The sequence below is a fragment of the Stegodyphus dumicola genome, chromosome 3 (genome assembly GCF_044657685.1).
Source record: "Stegodyphus dumicola isolate Sdum_Otavi_A_Nest chromosome 3, ASM4465768v1".
In the NCBI taxonomy this organism is placed as follows: domain Eukaryota; kingdom Metazoa; phylum Arthropoda; class Arachnida; order Araneae; family Eresidae; genus Stegodyphus; species Stegodyphus dumicola.
Window position 1 is genome coordinate 260,283,768 of NC_140770.1, and position 18,184 is coordinate 260,301,951.

An 18,184-nucleotide genomic window follows, 5' to 3' on the forward strand; every position below is an offset into this window, starting at 1 on the left:
CGATTATTCACTTACTAGTTCTTAAGATTCTTCACTTTCTCCAGTAACTTAGAATTACCCAGTGAGGAACTTTACATAACAAACTCAAAGATTTCAAAGCGAGCAATGGCAACACTGTACAATATATATACTATATATATTGGCGCACTGGATATATATATATATATATATATATATATATATATACCATATACATTGGCGCAGTGCACGAGGCTGTGTATCGGAAATTCTAAATAAATGCTCATTTTATAATTATTTTGCGATATTGCTGTTGATTTGAATTTTATGGTTTAAGTGCAAAGAACATTTAATAAATAAAGCTAACCCACAAAAGATTAAAAAAACGCCCGTTTAGGCGTAATGTAAAATCTGAAAGCTTCAGTTTTTTTTTTTTTTTTTTTTAATCAAATTCTCTATGATATGTAAATGTTTCTGATGCATTGCATCCGTTTTCTGTTCTCCTCACAGATCACCGCAGTTTAGTTTCTACTGACCTTGCCTGCCATAGCAATGGTGCCAAATTCGAATTCCAGACAAAGCATGGCTATAACTGTCCGTCTTTTCATAGGAGCCAACCGTGGCCACCTATTAGGTGCTTGCATAATGAAATGGCCACCATCTACGGCCCTTGTAGTGGCGCAAGGCTAATGGCTATTAAATAAAGCGCCTGGCAATTAAAAAATAATAATTTTTAACTGCTTCTAGTGATTTAGAAATTTGAAATTTGGCAGACCCAGTTCCTGTAAAGCATCTACTACAAGCATCCATAAGCAAATCTAACTACAGTACAACTCCAATTATCCGAATTCCAACTATTCGAATCGCTTTTAGAGTTTAAGGAAAAAATTAAGACCGAAACCTACTGTTGGACAGTCAACTATTTCAAGCATTAAAAGGAGCGAACCTACACTTTTAAACTTCGTGTCACTGCTTGGAAACGAAGATGGAAGTTCTTCAAGAAAATCAATACAGCAACAAACAAAAATTTACAAGATGTCGTTTTCAAGTGGTTTTTGCAGCAACGTTCTACGGAAAATTCAATTTCGTACCCGATTCTTTGTGAAAAAGCTAAGATCTTAGCTCAGAAGCTTGGTTGTTCATTCTTTAAAGGTTAGGTTAGGTTAGGTTATTTAATTACGGCATAGCCTCGAGGGCTATCTGCCTAAGGGAAGGAATGCCTTCGTGGAGAATTTCTAAGGGAAACTGGCTCGTATACACGTTACACATGGGGAAAACCACGAAAACACCCATGCAGCCAGCCCGTTCGCGGGATTCGAACCTCGGACCGAACTACCAGTGTTCAGTGACTTTACCGCCGGGCCGCTGGTGTGCTCATCTTTTAAAGCAACGGCTGGCTAAGAAACTTTAAGCGCAGGAGCTTACTTAGGCAGAGATGTTCAGCACTTGTAAGTAGTACAGTATCGCTATATGACATATAGCGAAAGTGCCGCCTTTTCATTTTAATTAATTATAAAACCTCTTTTTCTTTAAAAATAGTTTTTTCTCCCATTTTCAACATACATACCATAGAGTAATTAATTAAAATCTACATAGACCCGTTCTTCAGGAAAAATCCAATCATCCGAATAGGGTCTGGTCCCAATTCATTCGGATAATTGGAGTTCTACTGTAATTTCTAAAGATTTGCTTTACAAAATTGCTTCATAGAATTAGTACAATATTTTGTAAATGTTTTTGAATAACATTATTAAGTTAAGTAACTAACAAGAAATGAAATAAAATAATTGCGTTTGGACACAGATCGTTTTAAGTTTGCTAATAACGTTCTAAAAATAAATTTCTTTTGGACATTGAGTAATCTTAGGTTATACGTCAAAGAATATTATTTTTAATAATTGTTTGCGTTATAATTAAATCGGAAAGTGGGAGAAGGGCTATGTTACGAAATTCAAATTTTCAGGAGCAACAAAAACTATTCCGTTCCTTACAAGTATTCAGAAGACGTTTTAAAACGCTGAATAGCATAACTCCTACTTACATCGATCTCGTAATTTTTCTGTTGTTGATTTCTGACATACCTCTGAGGAATGGGATAGTTTAATCGTTGCTTCTGTAAAATTTGACGTCTGTCAAATAGCCCCTTTTTACATCTTTCGATTCAATTATAATAACATTTTGCATAAGAGTCGCCCCATTCGTCTGCCAGAGCCGCACTGTGACCACCTCTGGGATAATCCATAATCAAGATTATTTTCAGTCTTTGGGGTGGGAATTTTTTTTTTTTTTGCTTGCATAATTTTTGACATTAACTATAAAATTTTCTATTTACTTCCTAATAAGAAGTAAAGGAAGTATTTTAATAGTGAGATATTTTGGGCATCATATCTCAACGAAAATACCCATTTTGACCGCTCTCGAATCCATTTCAACTGTGTTCTTGCGTGACATTACTATATACGAACATAATAAAGAACTCTTTTTCCCAAAACGAATTGTAAAATGGATTCAGAAGATATTTTTCGTTACATCTGTACGTACGTATGTATCTCGCATAACTCGAAAACGAGTAGCCTTAGAAATATTGTATATGGGACTTCTGTAACATGCAGTTGTGCACCTCCCATTTTGGTTGCAATCAGCCGTATCAAAAGTATATAAATAAATATATACCCACTCTGCTGCCGGGCTGTGTAGTTTTTTATTCTTATATGTTGGTAAATTGTGCCTTTTATGCTTTAAAAGTGATTGAACAAAATTCGTCTTATGTTCCGGTTAAGGTTTCTACCCCTTTAGGTAATGTGCATGCAGTAGTTATAGAATTATCAATAATTTAAATGTTATTTAAGTGGTACTAATTATTTTAAATGAAATTCGTTATTTTAATGTAAAATATAAATCCTAAGTGAATTTTGTAGAAAATAATTAAATTAAATTTGAGCAAGCCAGTACGCTTGGACTTGTTTAAAAAAAATTGCTTATGAAAATTTGTTAGCTGGAAATCAATATCTTTGATAGTAATTAGAGCCTTAATACGAAATTGCTAACCGAATAAAATGAGAGAATTGAATCTCCTTTACCGCTATTAAAATAGAAAGTAACAGAAGATTATGTGGATAAGTAATTTATTCTTGTATACCTTAACTTGTTTCTGTTTTTTTTTAAAAAAAAAGTGAAATCTATATAGGCATTGTTACTGAAGATTCACCGAGTACAAACCAAGAAAAAAAATTTTTTTGTTTAGTTTATGTGTATTACTAATACTTTCAGATGTGAAGTTGTATTTGTACTTCTTAAAACTATCAAATTTACTTGGCAAATATTTCTTTTAAAAACATAGTCCCGAATCCGGAGCATGGAAATGTACTGCGTGTTAAGTGCCTGAGCAAAGGGATTATGTCCGCTCCCTCCCATTCCTTCAAAATAAAAAATAAATGGAGTGTGACATAAATGGATGGAAATATTATGCGGGATATATTGATTTTGGAGTTAGATGCAGAAACAGTTTCCATCGTTCTGTATCTTAATGTTTTGAATTCAAATATCCTAAAAATAAGCATTTCACGGTGATAGTATAATAACATATAGTAATAATATAGTAATAATATAGTAGTTTAGCCATAGTATATTAGGTGTATCTAAATATATAGTAGTAATATAGTAGTTTAGTATAGTGTAGTAGGTGTATCTAAATATATAGTAGTAATATAGTAGTTTAGTATAGTTAGTAGGTGTATCTAAATAGTATATAGTAGTAATATTGTACAGATACTTTTTACTTTTACACTGCTAAGGAGGACTACTGACCGGGAACAAGCCCTTGCAGTATGATGTCCGCTCTGCAGACATTTATTAAGTCTAAATTAAAAAAAAAAAAAAAAAAAAAAGAAGAAGAAGAAAAGATTACAGAGTCACATCTAGATAGGGAATACAAAGGACTACCTTGAATACATATGACATTCCTGATAGCATAGATTAAAAAAAAAAAAGTATTGCATAGATACTAGTATAATATAGTATAGTAGTTTTGTGGTAATAGTGTAGAGTCATTAGGTTATTTTGAAGTAGAAGACATGAAAAATGAGCAATGCCCTCTTCAGGACTCGAACCTGGATCTCTCGAACCCGCGCCGAGTGTGCTACCGTTACACTATGAAGATGTACTGGAAGGAAAGAGAAAATACCTTATGTACTCCTCCCTTTTAAAGGCCGACTCGGATTAGGGAACCCAGTCGCCAAATCCTGGTGGTGACCAGCTATCATCTGCCACCTTTTAGTTCGGGCACCACTGTAGAGTCATTAAGTTTTTTTTGACCTAGACCTATCGAATAATCGGCGAGTTTGATACCGTTACACCACGAAGGCGTTCTGGAAGGAGGGAGAATGTACCTTATATTCTCTCTCGGATTAGGGAACCCAATCACCAAATCCTGGTGGTGACGAATTATTGTCCACTATCTTTTAGTTCGGGCAACGCTGTAGAGTCATTAGTTTTTTTTAAGCAGACGTGAAAAATGTGCAATACGCTCGCCTGGACTTGAACCTGGACCTCTCGAATAGCAGCGCTGTGCTATTCGAGATTTACACCACGTAGGCATTGCAGGCTACGTGGGGTAAATCTCGAATTACATTACACCACGTAGGCATTGCAAGCAGGAGGGAGAACATTCCTTATTATAATAGTATATAAAATCCTATGGTTCTTCTTTGCGGTTCCACCTGACCTGTATATGTTTCGGGATGCTAATTTTGAATAGTTCTGTTCTTAAAAGTAGTATTTTATAAATCGATGCAATTAACATTCATAATTACTTCGCTTTAAAATTTTTCTTTTTTGAAATACATGTGTATTCGACTAACGAATTCCGTTTTAAAAAAAAAATAGCAATCATTAAATCCCCAGAATTAAATTCCCCCCTTTTCTTACGTTGATGCGGGCAAAGGCTGCAACATAACATACCATAAAGCGTATCGAAATATCTCTTGTATACTTCCCAATTTTCATTTCAGAATGCATTCAGGGATGATAAAAATATCCCAAAATGTGGAGTTAAATCGAATGGATGCGTGAAAGGTTTTCATTTGAAAATTCAACAAACGAAATTACCGGAAGACATGTCATTAAATACATTTAATTATCCAAATACTAAATTAAAGTCTTGTCTTAACGGTAACCGACTGTGCAGCTGCGGAGTACATCGCATGCGTCTTATCATAACACACCTGCCATTGATTTTTCATGAGGGAATCGAATAAATTAATTGCGTTGAATTGGTTATTGATGATAGTAGGTGCAGAATTGATTATAAAAAATTCATTCTGAAATATTTTATCTTTCTAAACATAAATCAAAGCAAATATTGAACACCAAAGATAGACGTTGCAAAGATACGTCGAGCATTAATAGCGTAAAAACAAACAATACCGGAGATCACAAAATATTTCCAAATTTCTCACAGAGATAACAAATATCACAACGTAAATTGTTAATGACACATCCTGTTCATGTATGCTCATTTACATGCGTGTATTTAATATATTTCACGTATATTTCAAATATCAAGATGTAAAAGTACGGCTTGTGTTCGAGAACATTCTGGGCTAAACAGGTAAGAATTCGTTCCAGAAGGTCCGTCCATGGCATATCGCCAATTTTGTTGCCAAATTTTGCCAAATGGGCGATTTCTCACCAAATGTGGCAACACTGCCTTCCCTTGTCATTTTATAGCAACCATAAAACTGCTTTGCGGGGAAGCCATCTTACCGCGCCTGCACATTTCGTTACAATACGTATAATGCTGTTTTGAGAAGAGAAACTATCTGATTTCATATAACATTCTCAGCACATGCGTTTTCAGTTTTTCATGTCGTCTTTTGTTTGTATATGAAGTATTCGCAACTCCAACATATATAACTGCTTTATTCTAACTTCAAAGAGATAACAAAATGCAGACATTTTATGAACAGTTCTTTTTTTTAGGGAAGGAAGAGCTATTAATCTCAAAATGGCATTTTGCGTCGAATCACTAAAACCATTGAATCATTTTTCAAACTGTTGCCACCGAATATTATCGCCCTATATTATATTTAAAGAAATTAAATAATGAAGAATGTGCATGAATTTATGTATGTTTCTCGCATTGTGATTAAACAACGGCATCTAGAGCCATCCAATTTTGAGTAACGTAGTCCTTCACTCGAATATGGGCACCTCGAAGCCGAATTTTGAATTTCGGATTCGATTTATTTGTTTCATATTTTGTAAAACCGTAACAAATTTTGGTGGGAAAAAAACGATTTCAATGCGAGCAGTGGCAACACTCTGTACGGAATACAGCATTTTTACCTCCAGCGCAGGAAACTGTCTAAGGGAAATTTTAAAGATATGCTGTTTTCAAATATTTTCAGCCCGAAGGCGCGTTAGTCCAAATGCTCTCGTAACGTGTATCTGTGTGTAAATAAAAATAAAATAAAATAAAATAAACGCTTCTTTGGGCCTAATATAAAATCACAAAACTTTCAGATTTTTTGTAATGAAAATTTATACGATTGAATAAAGTAGAGAAGGATTTATCGCTTAAAATTTGTCACATCTTCTTACTCCAAAAATATGAAAAGGAATTGTATTTACTTACCTAAACGAAATTATTATAGCTAATAAAATTTCCGAAGTCTCAAAACTGCTTCCTAGAAATCTCCGTCATCCCGATACTAAATATGAACGGAGGAAATATTCTTTCAATCTTATATTGCGTCTATGTACATTGTCAAAGAAATAAATCTAATTAAAGGTTTCTGGAAACAACCGTCATCAGAACAAAAGAGTTTCCGTGTTTAGCGACAAACATGAACTGAAGAATAATGGAATTCTTATTTTAATTATGTGCATGTATTTCAATTACCATCCAGGCTTAATTACGTTAGTAAGGAATTTATTGGACTCGAAGAACAACAACGAAATGTTACCTTCCTTTTACACCTCTTGAAAAATTTGAAATGCAATTATACGTCACTTAGACGAAATCCTAGAAAACGATAAATTCCGGACCAAGAGCGTAGAAAGGAAAAAGCGAGGAAATAAATAACAGCCGAGAAGGACAGTTTCCTAATAAATCCGTTTCGAAAATAATTTCGAAACGTTTAGGAGTGAGGAAAAAATGCTGAAATTCTCAAAACGGCAGTAGGCCGGAGTGTAGAATTTCAAAATGAACAGTACTTTAATTTGACATCTGAGAAATGTTTCAAACAATTATACACCATTTTACTTTATGCACGCGTTGAGAACTGTCAAGAGAGAGAGAGAGTTGAAATTTTTAAATCAAAGAAAATGTGATATCATTTAATACAAAGGTGAAATTACGACAGGTTAAAAAAAAAAAAAAAGTATTCAAATTTCTCTGAATTCGACAAAAAGGAAGGTCGAATTTTACCTGTCGAGACTTAAAAGAATGTTCAGTTTTGCACGCTTAATTTTTTTGACATGCACAGCAACACTGTCAAAAGACTATTTCGCGCTTAGATGTGGTTAAAGAGAAAAATATCTCGCCTACGGCTAACTAAATGACACTTTAATTTCTCCAACAAAATTTTCTGCTTTTATTTTTTGTTCTCCCTTCCAGTTCTGCATATTTTTCGCTTTAAAAATGTCGATTATTAAAAAAAAAGTAGTTTTGAGCCCGTTGAAGTCAAAAAGAAATAAAAAAAAAAAACTCCCTTTTTTTTTTTTTTTTTTTTTCTTCTTAAATAAATTTGAGATAGAACTGCTTTTTGACTGAATAACTTAATAGAAAATAAAATAATGAGATAAAAACAAAATTAAAATATTTCCTTGGAACTGAAAAATTTAAATGAGTTTTTAAATATTCCTCCAGCTATTAAAATCGGGGCTAGCTTAATAATGTGATTATAATTTGGAATAAAAAATATACGAGTGAAAACTGAAAAGTTTTTTCTGAAAAGATCAGAATACCGAGATTTTCTTGATTAAAAACACGTTGGTCTCCTCTTACTTCTTAAAGCCACAAACATGATTTCATTTGTTATTACAATTACGTTCAAGTCTTTTAAATCCAGGCAGGCCGGTTGCCGTATTTAACAAAACAAGAGTTGAAAAAAAGAAATAAATATAAAAACAAAATTGTGATTTCTCTTTCATTTCTAATTCACTTGAAGAAGTGATTTTGTGGAAAGCTTAAAAGATATTTTTGTGGAAAAACTGATTAAATTCTGAAACGCATTGCTGTAAAAATTAATTTTTTTTCCTCTCTGTTTATTGGCCTGAGGCTTGGAAAACGTATTGAAAATAATTTTCAAATTGAATGTGATTAGATTGTAATTATCGTTACTTTTATCTGCTGTGGAAACGTATTTTTCAAGGGACATAGATAATGATTTATTTGTGCCAAAAATTTTTACAATAAAATCGGAAATTAAAGTAATTTCCCTCAGGCAAAATTCGTATCTCATTTAATATTTCGCAAGTACATCCCTAAAAATATTTTCTCTAAAATTCTGTATTATAGTTATTAGATTAAACTTTGACAGAAAAACATATCTAATGACAATTATTTAATTCATTTAAATTTTTTCTTAAACACTGGCATCAGTAATTTATTTTAATGTGACAGAAATAGAGTATACATTTCAAATAATTTTGACAAGTTTTTGAATAAAATACAGTTATTTATTTATATGAAATATAAATAAAATGTAGCTTTTAAATAAAATAAAGCTATAAGACTAAAAAGACAAGCAAAAAAACAAGCAAAATATCAATACTTTGTGTGATTAAGCTCTTAGTAAAATAAAATTAAAAAATAAATAAAAAAAATTAAAAAAAAACTGAAAGGTTTCAGATTTTAAATTACATCCAAAGGGACTTTTTTAACGTTTCGTGTGTTACCTTTATTTATTAAATATCATGTTCGTCGCACTTAAACCATAAAATTCAACAGCAGTGTCGCAAAATAATTTTAAAATGAGCATATCTTTAGAATTTCAGATACGCAGTATCGCGCGCTGAAGATGAAAATGTTTTTTTATGTACAACGCTGCCATTGCTCACTTTGAAATCCTTGAGATTGTTAATCAAAAATTCGTTAAATTTTTACAAAATATGAAATCAATAATAAAACAAGTTCCAAATTCCGGCTACCAGATGCCCATTATGCTATTCAAATTTTGATGGCTCTAGGTACCATTGTTCTATCACAATGCGAGAAACATACAAACATTCATGCAGATAATTCATTATTTAATTTCTTTAAATATAATACAGGGCGATAACATTCGGTGGCAACAATTGAAAAAAGATCCGCCGTTTAAGTTTTCAACGTAAAATGCCAAAATTAAATTAAGGTCCTTCAAGGCAAGTTGCCCCTTTGGACTAGAGAGAAAATCAGAAAACGTTTAGAATTTATATTACGCTGCCCACCAGTGGATAAGCGGTAAAATCTCTGAACACTGGTAGTTCGGTCTGAGGTTCGACCCACGGCGAACAGGCTGGCTGCATGGTGTTTTCGTGGTTTTTCCCATGTAATATGTATACGAGCCAAGTTTCCCTTAGAAAGACATGTTCGATGAGCGATAGATATGGAGAATGGGCAGGCCAGGGTAATAAGTACAATATAGTGTCTTAAGAAGAGAGCTTGAACATTGGACAACATGCAACGTGTGGTCGCACATTCTCCTGTTGAAATGTGTCTGCTGGTAAGCCCTGAAGGTAATGAAGGAGAACAGGCTGCAAAACCTCAGAAATACAGCATTGGCTGGTGCGAGAGTTTAATCCAATACCACCCCACTCCATAACAATGGGTGTGGGACCGGTATGACGATGCAAAACACAATAGTCGAAGAGCCTCTCTCCATCGCGTCTTCAAACTCTAATCCGACCATCGTGGTGCTGGATGCAAATGTGTGATTGTTCCGAAAATGCAATGTCATGCCATTCTCATTTCCGTCATTCAGTGCACCACTGCAAAGGAAAATTGGGTTAAAGATAAACGAAGCAATGGACACTTAGCGTATAAGGTATTTCTCCCGCCTTCTTAGCGAGCCTTCGTGGTGTAGTGGTCTGCAAGCTCAGCGCGTAATTGAGAGGTCCGCGGTTCGATTCCAGGCGAAGGCGTTGCTGATTTTGCACCTCTTCTGCTTCCAAAAATGACCTAATGTCTCTATAAGCGAACAGTCTATTTTGCTGTAAACGAGGTCTAATGGTTCGTGTGGACACCAGTTGTTGCTCTGCAGACTACATTCGTTGTGGCACAGTTGCGGATGTAGCAGTGCGTCCCATCAATGCCATACTCACAATAAACCTGTCATAACGTGGAGTGGTGCGATTAGGCGGTTTCAATTGCTCTTGTTCGTTAGTCGCTCCATCCTGCATCCACTGATTTAATATTCGTTTAACTCTTGCTTGGCTACCTCAAGTACAACGTTCCTCAGGGCTACGTTGCTTGGCTACATATTCCATCGCGTTATACACATGATGCAAGTTTCATGGTGTTGAATTTTGGGCAGCTAACAGTTTGTGCCAACAAACATTACTAAAAATCCGCTTTCAATAAATCGGACTACAAAAAATGACAAAAGGAATAAAATGTGTTATTTTTTTCCTTCCATTGCTATCAGCATCAAAACAGTAAGTCTGGAACAGGCATACAGAACAAATCTATTGCAAGAAATGGGAAAAAAGAAGTATTTCGTTCCGATACTTTTGCATTGTCCAGTATATTCGAGTTTTAAGGAAAAGGCCGAAAGTCACTCAGTTATCCTTGCTCAAACTGAAATATGTTCTGCGTTACCAATGGATGTTCTTAGCAAGCAATAAGCTTGGAGTGTATCGAACTGTTTGGGACTGCTATTAATTATTATGTTGCACTACACTGAAAAATTATACTCATTTACAGATAAATTCGTGAAAACCTTTATCTAATTTACAGGTAAAGCTGATTAATTTTTTATTTTAACAGTGACTGAGTGAAATTGATTGTAGTTATTATTTTTTTTTAATGGTAGATTCTTCATTTCTCATTAGAGAGCTCGCATGCTTGCCTTATCTTGAAAGATTGTGCATATATTTGTGTAATTGGCTGCTTTATATGTTTCATCAATGAAGTAGAACCTAAATTATCCCTAATTAAATAATCATTTGAAATGTGTTTTAAATTTTTAAAAGCAAAATATGTGTTAAGTCTTGTGAATCGTGTTAGTCTGCGAAAATCGATGACCATCCCGGATATTTTGGCTTGCACATTTAAGCAAAAATTGTTTCGGTTGGCATTTTCATCCAAATCGTAACTGTTTTTCTCAGATTACTGAACGTCGATTCTTCCATAATGAACAAATCACGAATTTGTTTGAACGTGAATTTTTCTAAAAAGCGAACTGTTTAAAACAGCATCCCCTCCCAGGGAAAAATGAAGAAACTAGGTTTTTTCAAACTTTCAATTTATGCATTTTAAAATGTGCCTAAGAATCGCTCTTATTTTCTTTGTGAACAGGAAAACAAGCGGACCAAAGTACGATGGCGCCTTGAAATGAGTTCAGTATAAAGAACTTATTGTTCTGTATACAAAACAGAAATTTAATAGAGAGCAATAAAAACAGTATTCACATTCAGTATCTTTATAGATATTACTGTTTGAAACAAAAGGGGCGGGAAGACAGTTAACGATTGATGCTTTTATGTTCTGGTGGTTCAAAACGAATTTCATGAACATCCGGGATGTGTTTTTCCTTAAAAATCACGTGATGTTAGAATTTTACCATAAAAGAGGCAGTAATTCCCACATTTATTACGAAAAACCATTCATATGAAGAAGCCGGAGTGAAACAAGCTTCGTGTTCACTAATGAATTATGGTACCGAACACGCGATGGCTTCTATGTAAATTCAACCAGGTGCTGTATATTGTCTTGCGAAAGGGATATGTAAAACTGCCATACAATATGATTTATTATTGACGCTTGAAATACAGGGTGTGTTTCTTTTTTACTAGAACATTCCAGTTGCTATTGGTGACTGAGCGTCCTTTGTTCATTGGTGCAGAGGTGTCATTGTGGGCGTGGTATGGGATGGTTTATATCTTCTTTGAGTCTGCGATGCGTATAACTTCCTTCTGTTCTGCGACTTGGAGTTGTTGCAGTTTATGAATAACTGAATCTTTATACAATAGGGCTCTTTTTATGTATTGCATTTGAAAGTTTGTAATTAGGAGCGGAAATGAATGTGGTTGTATGGTAACTCACTTTCAACTTCATTGTGTGGATGGTTCAGAAAGAGAATACGTTTATGATTCTTTGAATTCATCCCCTGATGCATCAGAATCATTTCATACATGTGTATCTCGTGCTGCACTTACAATGATATAGTTTTAAAAATCGTAATCAGTATTCTTTGAGGAAAACGAGTTTAGCTTACCTGAATATTTGCAGATTTCATGACGATAAATTCTCCATTCAGGCTGTGTAGGTAGGTCATCGGTGACCGACGATATCTATTATCTGTGTGCATAAAATAATATGTGTGAACTGATGGTAATCTTTCCCCAACGGAAGAAGTAAAATAATAAATCTTTGTATTCGGAAATTGAAAATTGATGAATGATTGCTTGCCATGCAACATCTTTATTTTTCATATTGTATTATTTTTATATTATTTATCAGGATTACAAAAAAAAAAAAAAAAAAAAAAAAAAAAAAAAGGAAAAGAAAGAAAGAAAAACAGGAAAGTCTGAAAGTTTTCAGATTTTATATTATGCCCAAAAGGGCATTATTTTAACATTTTGTGTGTTACATTTTTTTAATTAAATAGCATGTTCTTTGCAATTGAACCACATAAAATTCAGTTCAACAGCAATATCACAAAATAATTTAAAAAGAGCACATCTTTAGAATTTCCGATACACAGTCTCTAAGTTTTACAAAATTTGAAATAGATAATAAAATAAATTCGAAATTCAAAATTCGGGCTTTCAAGTGCCCATGTTTGGTTGGAGGACTACATTATTCAAAATTGGATGGCTCTAGGTACCGTTGATTTTTTACAGTGCGAGAAACATTCATGCATGCATGCAGATTCTTCATTACTTAGTTTCTTTAAATTATAATGCATGGCGATAATATTTGGTGGCAACAGTTTAAAACGTGAGCCAACGCAGAAAATGAAACGACGCAAAATGGAGTTTTGAGATTAATAACCCTGTAAGTCATAACTCCTCTACTCCTCTTTGGGCTAAAAACTTTCATTTATGAATGGCAGCAAGGCTGTTAACAAAATATCTTTTGTATGATTAACGGTTTTGTTGTTAATGAAGTTAGAAAACATCCTAAGGGAATTCTTCTTAAGGGTTACGTTATGCTCCTCCGTTTTCGTGACAAGCTTTATAATTGCGCGAAACAAAGATCTATAATTTATCTTTTACTCAGATTTAGAAATAGTTAATTTCCAGAACGCTTCTATTCGATGTGACATAAAATAATTTAAGACTGACTTTTATGTCTTACTTTATCTAATGTGTTGTACGCAGGATACTATTTGCCACTATACAAGATAATCTGTAAATAGGAAAAAAAAAAAAAAAAAATCTGAAATGTTTCAGATTTTAAATTACGTTCAAAGGGGCATTTTTTTAACATTTTGTGTGTTACCTTTCTTTATTAAATATCATGTTCCTCGCACTTAAACCATAAGATCCAGTGCAACAGCAATATCGCAAAAGAGTTTTAAGACGAGCATATCTTTAGAATTTCCGATACAGAGACTCACGCGCTGGAGATAAAAATGTTTTTTCTGCACAACGTTGCCATTGCTCGCTTTTAAATCCTTGAGTTTGTTAATCAAAAATTCGTCAAAGTTTTAAAAAATAGGAAATCGATCATAAAACAAATTTCAAATTTCAAATTTGGTCTTCCACATGCTCATATTCGTTGGAGGATTACGTTATTCAAAATTCGATGACTCTATGTACCGTTATTTTATGACAATGTGAGAAATATACATACATTTACGCAGATTTTCATTATTTAATTTCTTCAAATATAATGCAGGACTCTAACATTTTATGGCAACAGTTTGAAAAGTGAACCGACATTTATCCGTCCGACGCAAAATGCCAAAACGAAACTAATAGTCCTTCGGGATTCAAATCCCTTTGGACTAAAAAAAGACTGTATAGAATTTATTTAAAATTCCGCGTCATGTATACAGGACAGATATCCAGTCTTTCAATGACAAGCGTTCGATCACAGTAGGATCAAACAGAGACAAGCACGACGGATCCTTTCATGCAGTAAATGCTACAGGCTGTAATCTTCTCGGCAGAAACTAGGGTTTTAAGTGATTCTACAAGCAAAGGTCAAATGGTGTTGACTCTGGACCTTCAGTATTCCCTCAGCGACCTATCCAAAGTCTTAGAAATTGGCAATTTAAGTACTCTAGCACACTATTAGCATTCTGTGGATTCTCTGGCCCTGGATTAATGAAGCAGTCTGAATTTTATTGCTGGATATTTACTCAAAATGTAGTTATTTCAGATTGCGCTTAATACGTTGCCGAGGTTGTATTTCAAGGGAGTTTTGTGATTGAATATTGTAAGAAATTAAATAAATGTAATTATTTAATTGAAATGTAATTATTTAATTGATTTAATTGTTTTGTGATTGAAAATTGTAAAAAATTAAATGAAATGAAAATGATAACAGCATTGTTTATTGTTACATGTAACCTGATAAGTTAATTCTCTTATAAAATATTGTAGCTATTTAGAAAGATTGTGATAATTGATAATTGAGATTGTGGTAAGTGTGATTGCTGATAATTTATACAATAAAGACGTAGTTCTGGCACTTCAATATATTAGGCCTAGTTGGTAGAATAATAAACACAATAAAGCAATAAAGTGCCTGCTCGCATTGTGAAGAAAACAACGGTACCTAGATATTAACAAGCGTAGTTACGAGATATCTATTTATTAAATTCATGCTCCTGTATTTTTAATTTTTTTCGGCGTAGCTTTCTCTTCAAGTAAGTCTCGTGCTGCATTGCACGGTAATATAAAACAACTTTAATTAATTTTATTTTAAAGATAGCTGATTGAATACAAAAACCGTAAGAATATTTTCAGTCGAAAGGGTCATGAGTCTAAATGCTCTCGAAGCATGTATGTGTGTGTAAATGGGGGGAAAGGCCCTTTGAGCGTAATATAAAGTCTGAAAGCTTTCAGATTTTTAGACCGATTGGTCGTTAGCCAGAATTAATCTCAAAGCTGAATTTTGCGTCCAATCACTAAAAGCGTTGATTCATTTTTTAAATTGTTGCGACTATATATGTACATAAAAAAGTGTGTAAATCAAAATTATACCTTAAATTTGCGATAGCCCCTTAATTCATTTTAATTTAGGTATTTCCCCTTTCTATTCTAAAAGTAGTAACTGCTTCATGTTATTTTTGTATAACGCTGGGACGTAAATAAATTACATAAGCCTTCAGGTTCTAATAATTTAGCAAATAAAGAATTTTTATTAATTATCCAATGAAAATGAAATGTAAATCAAAATTAACCTACTCTGAACTAATGTTTCGTCTTCAACACATCACACTTACCTTCTGCTTCTCTGCCTGTCTAGACTACTGCTGCGTTGCTCTCTACTTATCACAGTGATACCCTCGAGTGCTTTGCCATAATCAAGTAAGCCGCCCCTCATACCCTCCCCACCCGTAGGCCCACCCTCAGTGGCCGAGCGGTAAAGTCGCTGAACATTGGTAATTCGGTCCAGGGTTTGAATCCCTTCGAACTTGTATTTTGTGATGAGCGTTTTCGGGGTTTTCAAAAGTAAAAATGTAAATGTTTTGTAATAGGCATGATTAATATGCCAAGTTATTTGTGGCCACAAATATCAGTTTAAATAAAAATGAATATTTAAATCTTCCATGATGGCTTCTTAATAAATCTGCATGGGCTGCTGCGGTTGCTATTCACTATGGATCAACATCTACGCAATAAACATTTCTAAATCATTTTATAAATATATATGAAGATAGGAAATCTCCAAAAAGAAATGACCGTATTGTTGCTTAGTTGTCAGAAACTAGACAATATTGAATTCTGAATTTTTATTTTGTGTATTTCAAGAAGTGTCTCACAGGAAATGTCCATCTTCGAAAGGTACTACTTGATAGTCGAGTTCTGTTTGCCAAGGCTTCGCTGTGCACCATGAAACAGACACATGTACTCAAAAGTGGTTAATTTGACTTTTCCCCCCCCCCAATGCATCTCCCTTTCAGCCAACTCATCGTGGGACCAGCTTTTCTTTCCTTGATCGATCAAAGCGAAAATTATGTACTGCGGAGCCTCTTAAGGTAGTAATGTTGCTGACATTGATAAATCACCTCACGGTCCGGCCAGGTTGATACCTTATATTTTTGCTCACCTATCAGAAATTACAGACCTTCAGTAGTACTGCTGGCCAAATTCCGTCATTATTTATTTATTTATTTATTTGCGACGGTACGTTCTGATTTCTCATGCACAGACTTGTAAAAGACGTTTGGAATCGGCTTGGTTTTCCTTGGCTTGAAAAAAAAAAAATCCCCTTTCCTATTATATCGTTCTGTAATTATCATCATTATTCGAATTCACTTTCAGATGATATCAGTGCGCATAGAACCGCATTTTTAATAATGATATTATTATAACTATACAATCATTATTACTATTACTTTGACATTTTTGGACGGTATTTTCATTGCATTCCGATTTATTGTGAATAGTTTAACTCACCGCCTTCTTTCTTTCCTGCCCTCATCTCTCTCACTTACTCCTCTTTTTTTTTTTTTTTTTTTTTTTTTTTTTTTATAAAGCGTCTGTCGTATATGATGGAATGGTTTAAATTGTTCAAGAAAGTAGGTGAGGCATATGTTGGAAAAAGGTGGGAATGTTAAAGAAAATTTTAGGTTTAGGTTTCTCCTGCCCTATCCACCAGAGCTCTTATAAGATTTCCTTTTTTCGAAAAGAATATCGGTAAAGCAATATCTAACTTCTTCCCTGTGTTTTAATTTTTGGTGAGATAACTTAGAAAGTACAAAAAATACTTTCATAAATATATGTAATCCTCGACAAAGGGGTAGTTGTTCTCTTTTTCTGTCGTCGCCTTTCAAAGTAAGCTTGGCTTTGAGATTCACTTTGAAAACCGATGAGTGTTTGAAAAGTTTTTCAGATTCACTTCAGTTTCTATTTTATAACTCCTACATTTTTGTTTTTTCTGCATAAACACTTTCAAATGAAACAAAGGCTATTGTTTTAAAAGTTGCTGTCTCTCGGTGGCCGAGCGGTAAAGTTGCTGAACACTGATAGTTCGCTCCAAGGTTCGAATCCTGGCAAACGGGCTGGCTGCATGGGCATTTTCGTGTTTTTTTTTTTTTTTTTTTTTTTTTTTTTTCCATGTGTGTTGCGTGTATACGAGCTGGTTTCTTTTAAAAAGTCCTTCATGAAGGCATCCCTCCCTTCAGACAGATGGCCGTCGAGTGCTTTGCCATGATCACGTAAGCCAGTAATCAAACTCTGCCCGCCCTTAGGTCCACCGCGCTGGTAGTTCGGTCAAGGGTTTGAATTCCGTCGAACTGTGATGATGCGATGAGCGTTTTCGTGGTTACTCCCGTGTGTATGTCTACAAGCCAGTTTCCTGAGAATGTTCTCCGCAAAGGCATCTGCCCTCTCAGGCAGATACCCCTCAACTGCCTTGCCATAATTAAATAAATCAAAATCAGCATCTCCCCGCATGCCCCATTCAGAATAAAAAATTCAGTCAGCTTTCCGTTATGTTTAATTGCTAGATTTTTCATTTATTTGTCTTTATCTGTTTTTCAAAAGTAGCTGTACGTTTCATTATTAAACAAAACGAGGACTTATGGCGTTATACACATGCTCCCATGTGACTTGTATTGCAGTAGTTGTGATTTTAATACCAATCACCAGTGCAGGATTTACGTATAAGCTACACAAGGTATAGCTTAGGGTCCCCACTTTCTTAGGGGGCCCCAAAAAATTTAAAATATAGTATAAATATAGTATTAAAATGTAACTTCTGAAACCCACGCTAGAAGTGTAAGAAAACTTGCGCTTTATGCTTTCCATTACACCGCCGTGTACCAGTTAACCGCTTGCTCTCCGCCCATGCATTGTATAGTGAACACTGCATGTTTAGATGTTTTTATCCCCCCCCGTAAAC

General features: G+C 34.3%; 1 protein-coding gene across 3 annotated transcripts in view; it reads left to right on the forward strand.

Annotated features, from left to right (window-relative positions):
* Positions 1-18,184, forward strand: part of LOC118196559 (TGF-beta receptor type-1-like) — a 632,361-nt gene that overhangs the window by 528,480 nt on the left and 85,697 nt on the right. The gene's annotated exons all lie outside the window — the stretch shown is intronic.